Source organism: Cherax quadricarinatus, chromosome 11 (genome assembly GCF_038502225.1).
Source record: "Cherax quadricarinatus isolate ZL_2023a chromosome 11, ASM3850222v1, whole genome shotgun sequence".
Lineage (NCBI taxonomy): Eukaryota > Metazoa > Arthropoda > Malacostraca > Decapoda > Parastacidae > Cherax > Cherax quadricarinatus.
Window position 1 is genome coordinate 34,510,098 of NC_091302.1, and position 10,313 is coordinate 34,520,410.

At 41.4% G+C, this 10,313-nt stretch overlaps 1 long non-coding RNA gene across 1 annotated transcript in view; it reads left to right on the forward strand.

Annotated features, from left to right (window-relative positions):
* LOC138852587 (uncharacterized) overlaps positions 1 to 10,313 on the forward strand; it is a 445,537-nt gene that overhangs the window by 422,414 nt on the left and 12,810 nt on the right. The window contains exon 3 of the long non-coding RNA XR_011391886.1: positions 1,582 to 1,652. This is a non-coding gene — a long non-coding RNA (uncharacterized lncRNA). The remainder of the gene's footprint in view (positions 1 to 1,581; positions 1,653 to 10,313) is intronic.

Here is a 10,313-nt window from a genome sequence, read left to right on the forward strand (position 1 = left end):
TGCAATCGTGTCATTACGATTTCGTGAGTTACCCTGTGAATTATGATGGCTAGTTTACTGTGCATCCCATATCCATCCTGTGGACGGTAGCACAAAAACATATGGATACACAAAAGGCCTACAAGACCTAGTCTCCAAAAGGATTAGCACAAGTACATCTGAATTAACATCTACATTTGTCTTATCAGTGGCAAGCAAATGTAGATTTTCTGGCTTCCGCTGACGTCTCTCCCACACTACGGAGGATCGAGTCTGCATCACTCACTGCGCTGAATCTGTTGGTCTCTGTTAGTTACTGTTAGTGACTTTTGGCCACCGTTGGTCACTGTTGGCCATTGCTGGTCACTGTCGGTCTCAGTATCAGTCAGCATGTCTTCTTGTACACCTCCTTCTAGGAGCGGTATCTTGATTTTTCCGTAGGGCTCTTGATCCAAGCAACAAGAGCAGCAACGGAAACAACAACCAGGACACCGCGAAGAATAACAACAACGACAAGGAAAAAACAACAATAACTACAGTAATAAAGGCAACAACAAAAACAACAAGAAAAAACAAAAACCACAGTAGCAGCAGTAACAACAACAAAAGAAGCCCCCGTGTTCACCCACTCTGGAAGTTCAACAAAAGCACAATACAAACAAAAGAGCACTCGAAAGGTCACATTGATCTGTTATTTGTTAATTTGTTTGTTGTGGACAAGGAAAGATGAAATAGAATTGCATGAAAGATTTTTTGTTTATTCTTTGGATTGCCTTTCAACAATGTATATTGTGCTTTTGTTTTGAGAGAGAGAGAGAGAGAGAGAGAGAGAGAGAGAGAGAACGCTGTGTTACCCATACGATTAACTTTTATTATTTTTATCAAATACACTCGGGAAGTGCTAGACCCGTATGGGTCCAACAAAAGAAAAATCTCCACACGCTGTATAAAAGTGAAAAAAAAAAAAAATAGCTGAATGAAGTTATCCATCCGTAAGTGACGTCACACTGATGTCACCCGCCTCTTTGATGTCCAAGAAAAGAATCATATTTAACAAAGGTTTAATTAGAAGGAAACACTGCAAACAGTTTTACTGACGCACCTGTTTGTAAAAATCTGTTGTTGTCTATTGTTCGTATCCCTTGCTGGATTATCCGCTGGATAATGAACGGATGTCAGATAAGTATCCACTCCAGGATACACGAACTCGTCCGAGTTATTTATATTTATTTAGAGTTTATGCTTGAGATGGTTTTATGTGGAAGAGAGTAATTGAAATAAGTCTGTGTAGTGTTTCATGTATATATCCCTTCTAGCCTTGACCTTATCAGGTCATCGCCTTTATCTGCATATTGAAGCCATGTTGAGGCCTGTCATGGACCGGGCCGCGGGGGCGCTGACCCCCGACACAGGGATGACTGGCATTGATTTCTCCCTGATTACCACCCACACTACACGACCCTAGACCTTCAACACTTATTCTTTGAACTTCTGAAGAAATTAGCTGCATGTTTTTTTGCTGGCTTATAGCTTGTATTACTGGTAAATAATTCATTATCTCTCTGACACAGTCTCTCACAGTCTCTTTGCGTCTTTCCACAGGTGGGAGAGATGCCCCGGGCTGGTGACTTCAGTGGCCTAATAAAACTGGTGACACTACTTGCGTGTTTGGGGTGAGTATGCCTGTCTCTCCATCTGTATGCCTGTCTCTTCATCTGTATGCCTGTCTCTCCCTCTGTATGCCTGTCTCTCCATCTACCTGTTTGTGTGTAGGTCTATCTGTTTATCTCTCCATCTGTTCGTCTATCTGTCCATTTGAATCTTTTTGTCCGCCTGTTTATATATCCAACTGCTTGTCTTGTCTGTCTGTATATACATCTGCCTTTCTGTATGTCTGCCTATCTGTCTGTCTGTCTGTGTCAGTGTGCCTTTACATATTCAAATGTTTGACTGTCTGCCGTTCCCTATGTCCGTATGTATGTTCAAGTATTCGTCGACGTATATATACTAATGAACAGTATGTTTGTATATATACAAGTGTCTTCGTATTTCTCTACCTGTTATTCTGTCGGCTTGCTCCTGTCTGTCTCTTTAAGTAAATTAGTTTCCCTGTCTTTATTTTTCACTTACAGGATTTACAAATTTTAAGCGAACCTGTGTTTATTTCACAAGCTTACAGCTTTTATCCTACCCCAGCTTATTCTAAAGCCTGGCTCTTGCAAAATATTTATTATAGACAGTTTACAGGTATAAGGTATATATATATATATATATATATATATATATATATATATATATATATATATATATATATATATATATATATATATATATATATATATATATATATATATATATATATATATATATATATATATATATATATATATATATATATATATATATATATATATATATATATATATATATATATATATATATATATAATGTTACCTAACCTTGTTATAACAAGAACAATTTATTTTAGCCTAATCCTACTAAGTATATTTTAAATACGTTTACAGTAATTTAATACTAAACAAACACAATGAAATATATTTTTTTCGTTAGGTTTAGAATGATTTTTTGCGAAATTATTGCATACACAAATTTTAGCTTGTCCTATATGGCAAGATGAGCGTTGCTATTTAAAGCCAAGATCGAAAGTTCTGCCTATTCGGCACGACATATATATATATATATATATATATATATATATATATATATATATATATATATATATATATATATATATATATATATATATATATATAATGTTTAGCGACATACATATAGGGAAGAATGTGAAGCTGGAGCCAGCTGTGTGTAAGGTTACATCTTCTAGTAGGTAAAGTGAGAGTGCTGGTGGTTGCCCGTCTTGTGGTATAATAGCTGTCGTCTGGCTGTTTGGGAAGTTCAGTTGGATGGTGGACCTTGAAAGCGTTGACCTTGATAAGACACATAGGCAACAGTTAAGCATCTTTATTCCGAAACGTTTCGCCTACACAGTAGGCTTCTTCAGTCGAGTACAGAGAGTAGGCAGGAGCAGTAGAGATGTGAAGACGATGTAATCAGTCCATCACCCTCGAAGACGTAGATTTGAGGTTGTCAGTCCCTCAGCCTGGAGAAGAGTTCTGTTACATAGTCTGAAACAATGTGAAGATCAAGCGAGAGTGTGGGGACTTACATACTGTCGAAAGGAGAGGTGTAGAGTACTAGAAGAAAGAATGTAATCACTGAGAGGTCACGTCACTCTCAGATTCAACCATTCTCTCTTGAAAAGTTGCCCAAGGTGATGGACTGATTACATTGTCTTCACATCTCTACTGCTCCTGCCTACTTTCTGTACTCGACTGAAGAAGCCTACTGTGTAGGCGAAACGTTTCGGAATAAAGATACATAACTCTTGCCTATGTGCATTACTTACCAACCTGTCAGTATTGTATCCCATTTTGATATTCAACGTTGACCTTACACGTGACAGTAAGGACAGAGACATGTCTCCAGTTCGGCTTGCAGTGCCAAGTCCAGCCAGACAGGGGCGAGGCCAGAGATGAGTCGACATGTTCATGATCTTGGAGATGGGATGGAGGTGTGCTAGTCGGAGTGGAGAAAACTTTGAACTTGTGCCTCGTGGAGAAATGTGCAGCTTCTGCCGTTCAGCAAGTGCTGGGTTTACCTTATCTCCCTGGAAAAATAAACACATAAGCAGTATAATGTGATCCTGTATTGACAACGTTTCACGTACCTTTCACTCAGGTTGATCTGTTTGTGACTTGATGAAGCCCACTGTGTGGGCGAAACGTTGTCATTAAAGGATCACATTATATGTGTTTTTTTTCCATTGTGTTGGTATTTTATACTATTTACTTCCACCTTCTCTCTCTCTCTCTCTCTCTCTCTCTCTCTCTCTCTCTCTCTCTCTCTCTCTCTCTCTCTCTCTCTCTCTCTCTCTCTCTCTCTCTCTCTCTCTCTCTCTCTCTCTCTCTCTCTCTCTGTCTCTGTCTCTCTCTCTCTCCTGGCCCTGTACATTCCATTGTTTACGTCAATATTTATGCATTTGTTGGATGGCCGTATATACATGTACGTTTGTATGTGTGCACAGCATTTAACCATCAGCTGTGCACTTATTTATACACACAAACAAAGCCAGGAGCTGTGAATCGACCCCTGCAACCACATATAGGTGAATACACACACACACACACGCACACACACACACACACACACACACACACACACACACCAAATGCAAAGTCATGAAGATAGGGGAAGGGCACAGAAGACCACAGACAGAGTATAGGCTAGGTGGCCAAAGACTGCAAACCTCACTCAAGGAGAAAGATCTTGGGGTGAGTATAACACCGAGCATGTCTCCGGAAGCACACATCAATCAGATAACTGCTGCAGCATATGGGCGCCTGGCAAACCTGAGAACAGCATTCCGACACCTTAGTAAGGAATCATTCAAGACACTGTACACCGTGTATGTCAGGCCCATACTGGAGTATGCAGCACCTGTTTGGAACCCGCACTTGATAAAGCACGTCAAGAAACTAGAGAAAGTACAAAGGTTTGCAACAAGGTTAGTTCCAGAGCTAAGGGGAATGTCCTATGAAGAAATATTAAGGGAAATCGGCCTGACGACATTGGAGGACAGGAGGGTCAGGGGAGACATGATAACGACATATAAAATACTGCGTGGAATAGACAAGGTGGACAAGGACAGGATGTTCCAGGGAGGGGACACAGAAACAAGAGGCCACAATTGGAAGTTGAAGACACAAATGAGTCAGAGAGATAGTAGGAAGTATTTCTTCAGTCATAGAGTTGTAAGGCAGTGGAATAGCCTAGAAAATGACGTAGTGGAGGCAGGAACCATACACAGTTTTAAGACGAGGTTTGATAAAGCTCATGGAGCGGGGAGAGAGAGGGTCTAGTAGCAACCGGTGAAGAGGCGGGGCCAGGAGCTAGGACTCGACCCCTGCAACCACAAATAGGTGAGTACACACACACACACACACACACACACACACACACACACACACACACACACACACACACACACTCACATACACACACACACACTCATACACACACAAGCACACACTCCCACAAACACACACACACTCGGGGCCAGGAGCTAAGACTCGACCCCTGCAACCACAATTAGGTGAGTACACATGAGCACATATACGAACACACGTGACGATACAACTGTGTCTCTTTGGATCGGGAAAGGACAGCGTCGGAGAGAGAACAAGTGAGGGAGTATGTGAAGACCGTCAAGCAGAGAGCAGACGTGGGGCCACGAGAAGTAGCAAATAACCAAACTCACGGGATCCTCCAGATGCAACCCAAACTCCTTTCCCAGCTCACTCAACTCTGGGTCACTACCCCAGCAACACTAACACCAGCCTATTACCCTTCTCTCATCTCCCACTTCCTCACTCTTCCAATTCCCTATCGATAACCCTATCCTTGGCCAAACACCTAGAAGTAACACACACGCCAACAGCAGGGCTAATTTCCATAATCCTGTCAGGTGTGCATCATGCACAGGGAGTAGTCAAAACAAACCTGTGCACGACAAGGAAAAGTAAGGTAAAAGTGTGGTGCACCAATGCTGATGAGCTGAAGGAACGAATAGTTAAGGCAAATCCAGACTTGGTAGCTATCACAGAGACAAAGCTGAAGAATGGGAAATAGAAAGGAAGAGAATCCTTGGTTGAACCAAAGATGCAGAGAGGCAAAACAATAAAAAAAAGAGAAATAAACATAAGAACATGGAAAAAGTAAAGGAAGCAACGAATAAATGGGAGCAGAGTAGCAAGCAGATTAGCCAGAAATAAATATGTAAAGGTGAGAGAAAGAGGCTGAGCCACAATTTGAGATGTAGCTGCTTCACAGTCACATCAAAAGAAAAACAATAGTACAAGACCAGGTAATTCAACTAAAGAAGGAAGGAGGAGAGCTGACGGAAAATGGCAAGGCAGTCTGCTAAGTGCTAAACAAACAATTTAAAGAGGTCGTCTCAGTGGCAGACGCCCAGGGGGAAACAGCAGGTACTGGACACCATACACGGAACAGGGGTTGAAGTAAAAAAAAAAATAGGTTTAGCTGGATAAATCAAATCAGTGGGACCTGACAGGGTGTCACCATGGATTCTGCGAGAGGAAGCAGACGCATTGTTTGAAAGCTAGCTATGATCTACAACAAATCAATGAACACACGACAGTTGCCAAAGATCTGAAGACAGTGGACGTAGTAACTATATTTAAGAAAGTAGATAGGCAGGAGACACTGAACTACATGCCTGTTATCTGACATGTATACCATGCAAGGTAATGAAGGAAACAGGAGAGTGGAAAGAAGTGGTACAATGTGTAACAACCAGTAGGGATTCATAGATGACAAGGTTTATCTTACCAGTCTTTTGGAATGCCATAGAAAATTAACAGAAGTGATACAGAAGAAAGAGGATTGGATGGATTGCATTTTCTTAGAGTGCAAATAGTCATTTAATACTGTACCCCCACACGAAACTGTGGCAAAACCTTGAGAAGCAGGCAGGAATAACTGAGAATATACGCCGGTGGATCAAGGAGTACCTTAAGAAAAGGAAACAAAGCATGACTGCCCAGGAAGAGATGTCAGAATGGGAAAGAGTTACAAGCAGTACACCATAAGGGTGAATGTTAGGACCACCACTGTTCCTGATTTATGTGAGTGGCATACCGGATGGAAGTGAGTCAGACATATTTCTCTTCGCTAATGGTGTAAAACTAATGAAGAGAATACAGAAAGATGAGGACGGCGAAAGACCTCAATGGACTGATTTGATAAGTGGATGCTTGAATTCAACCCCAGCAAATGTAAGGTTATGAAGATTGGGGAAAGGGTTAGAAGACCGGGCATGGAGTTAAGGCTCGGAGGACAAAGGCTGCAGACTTCATTCAAAGAGGACCTGGGAGTAGGCATAATACCTACCACATCGCCAGAACCTCACATCAACCGAATAACCTCTTCAGCGGTCATTCGGACACTTGGTACAACATATACCAAGACATTCCTGGAGTACTCAGGACAATTATGGATCCCATATATGAGGAAGCATGATAAGGAAGTGGAGAAAGTACAGAGGTATGCGACAATACTAGTTCCAGAGCTAAGAGATATGACCTACGAGGAAAGGCTAAAGGAACTGACTCTAACGACTCTGGAGGACAGAATGATCAGGGGAGACATGATAACAGCATAAAATACTTCGAGGAATTGATGGAACAGACGGGAACAGACGGGAACAGACGGGAAACAGGTACTCGGGGGCACAGCTGGAAGCTAAAGCTACAGATGAGTCGCAGGTATGTCGGGAAGTATTTATTTAGTCTCAGAGAGGTCGGGAAGTGGAATGACCTGGACGAAGATGTGGTAGAGGCAGACCCCATACATACTTTTAAGAACATGTATGATAGGGCCCACGCGGCTACGAGAGAGTGAATCGAGCAAGTGGCAAGTTAATTAAGCGGAAGAGCCAGGAGCTAAGAACTGACCCTTGCAATCACAAACACGTGAGTTCACAGACGCACACAGACACACACACACACACACACACACATACGATATGGAGCAATGGAGCAATGAGAGAGTGGACCTAGTAGCAATGAGCGAAGAGGCGGGGCCAGGAACTAAGACTCGACCCTTGTAACCACAAATAAGTGAGTTGGCAGGACCAGAGGCTGTGACTCGACCCCTGCAACCACAATTAGGTGAGAGTACAAGTAAGTGAGGTGAGTAAACACACACACACACACACACACACACACACACACACACACACACACATACACAGGGCAACTGCTTGAGTTGTGGAAGACAGCAAATGTAGTCCTCCCGATTTTTAAGAAAGGAGACAGACAGGCTGCAATAAATTACAAACCAGTGTTGCTAACATGCATTTTTTGTAAAGTTATGGAGAAGATTATCAGGAAAAAGAGTGGTGGAGCACCTAGATAAGAATGGACTCATACATGGCAACCAGCACGGCTTCAGGGAAGGGAAATCCTACGTCACAAACATATTGGAGTTCTATGACAAGGTAACAGAAATAGAACAGGAGAGAGAGGGAGAAGTAGACTGCACCTACTTGAATGGTAAGAAGACTTTCGACACAGTACCACACAAAAGACTGGTTGAAAAACCTAGAGGAGCATGCAGGAATAAGAGGGAAAGTACTGCAATGGATCAGGGAATACTTGACAGTAAGGAGACAACGTGTCGGTACGAGACGAGGTGTTAGAGTAGATGTATGTATAGAGTGGGGTTCCACAAGGGTCAGTCCTAGATCCGGTTCTTTTTCTTGTGTATGTGAATGACATGACGGAAGGAATAGAGTCAGAGGTGTCTCTCTCTTCGTAGACGATGTGAAACTAATGAGAATACAAGCGGACGAGGATCAGATAAGTCTGCAAGGAGATCTGGACAAGCTGCAAAAATGGTCTGACAAATGGTTCATGCAGTTTAACCCCAGCAAGTGAGAAATTATGCAGTTTGGAGAAGGACAAAGAAGACCGCAGATGGTGTGCAACCTAAGAGATCAGAGGCTGTAAAACTCACTTAAGGAAAAGGATCTTGGGGTGAACGTCATACCGAGAACTTATCTTGAGGCGCACATCAACCAAATAACTGCTGCAGCATACGGGCGCCAGACAAACCTGAGAATAGCGGTTTGACATCGAAGTAAGGAGTTATTCACGACGCTACATCGTGTACGTCAGGCCCATAATGGAGTATGCAGCATCAGTAAAGAACCCACACCTTGTCATACACGTCAAAAAATGAAAGTGCAAAGGTTTGCAATAAGATTAGTCCCGAAGTTGAGGAGCTTGTCCTACAAGGAGAGGTTCAAGGAACTCAACCTGACCGTACTGGAGGACAGCAGGGATATGGAAGGACATGATAACGACATATAAAATACTGAGTGGAATAGACAAGGTGGATAGGGACAGAATATTTCTGAGATGTGACACAGCAACAAGGGGTCACAACTGAAAGTTGAAAACTCAGATGAATCACAGGGATGTTAGGAAGTATTTCTTCAGCCATCAAGTTGTCAGGAAGTGGAACAGACTGGAAAGTGACGTAGTGGAGGCAGATACCATACATAGTTTAAGAAGAGGTATGATAAAGTTCATGGAGCAGAGAGAGAGTGACCTAGTAGCAATCAGTGAAGAGGCGAAGCCAGGAGCTGTGAATCGACCCCTACAACCACAAATAGGTGAGTACACATTGCACAACTGGCGTTGCATTCTACAGGATATGAACGTCGCTCGCTCAGTCACGTTAAATCTCACTGGTTCTCGCTAGTAAGTGAATGTGTCATCACTTGTTATAGCTATTTTTCATCTTATAGTCGTACTTTTTCTCTTTCTTCCTCTTCACTATTACACTCCTCTTCTTTTAGGCTTATTTAACCTTTCTCTTTTTCATCTCATCTTTCTTCTACTACTTTACTTTTTTCATCTCCTCCAAGAAAATTAAAAACAATCATATTACGAACAATAAATCGAGGAAAAACAGCAAATTTCAAAACAAAACGAAATTATAGTAAACAGATGATTGGGGCTAATATATATATATATATATATATATATATATATATATATATATATATATATATATATATATATATATATATATATATATATATATATATATATATATATATATATATATATATATATATATATATATATATATATATATATATATATATATATATATATCACCATGGTTGTTCAATATATTTATAGATGGACTTGTAAGAGAAGTAAATGTTCGGTTGTTGGCAAGAGGTGTGGGGTTAAAAGATAAAGAATCTAACACAAAGTGGGAATTGTCACAGTTGCTCTTTGCTGATGACACTGTGTTTTTGGGAGATTCTGAAGAGAAGTTGCAGAGGTTGGTGGGTGAGTTTAGTAGGGTATATAAAAGAAGGAAATTAAAGGTGAATATAGGAAAGAGTAAGGTGATGAGGATAACAAAAATAGGTAACGGAAGATTGGATGTCAGATTGGAGGGAGAGAGTATGAAGGAGGTGACTGTATACAGATATCTGGGAGTGGACGTGTCAGCAGATGGGTCTAAGGAAGATGAGGTGAATCACAGAATTGACGAGGGGAAAAAGGTGAGTGGTGCACTGAGGAGTCTGAGGAGACAAAGAACTTTGTTCATGAAAGCAAAGAGGGGAATGTATGAGAGTATAGTTAGAACAACGCTCTTATGTGGGTGTGAAGCATGGGTGGTGAATGTTGTAACGAGGAGACGGCTGGAAG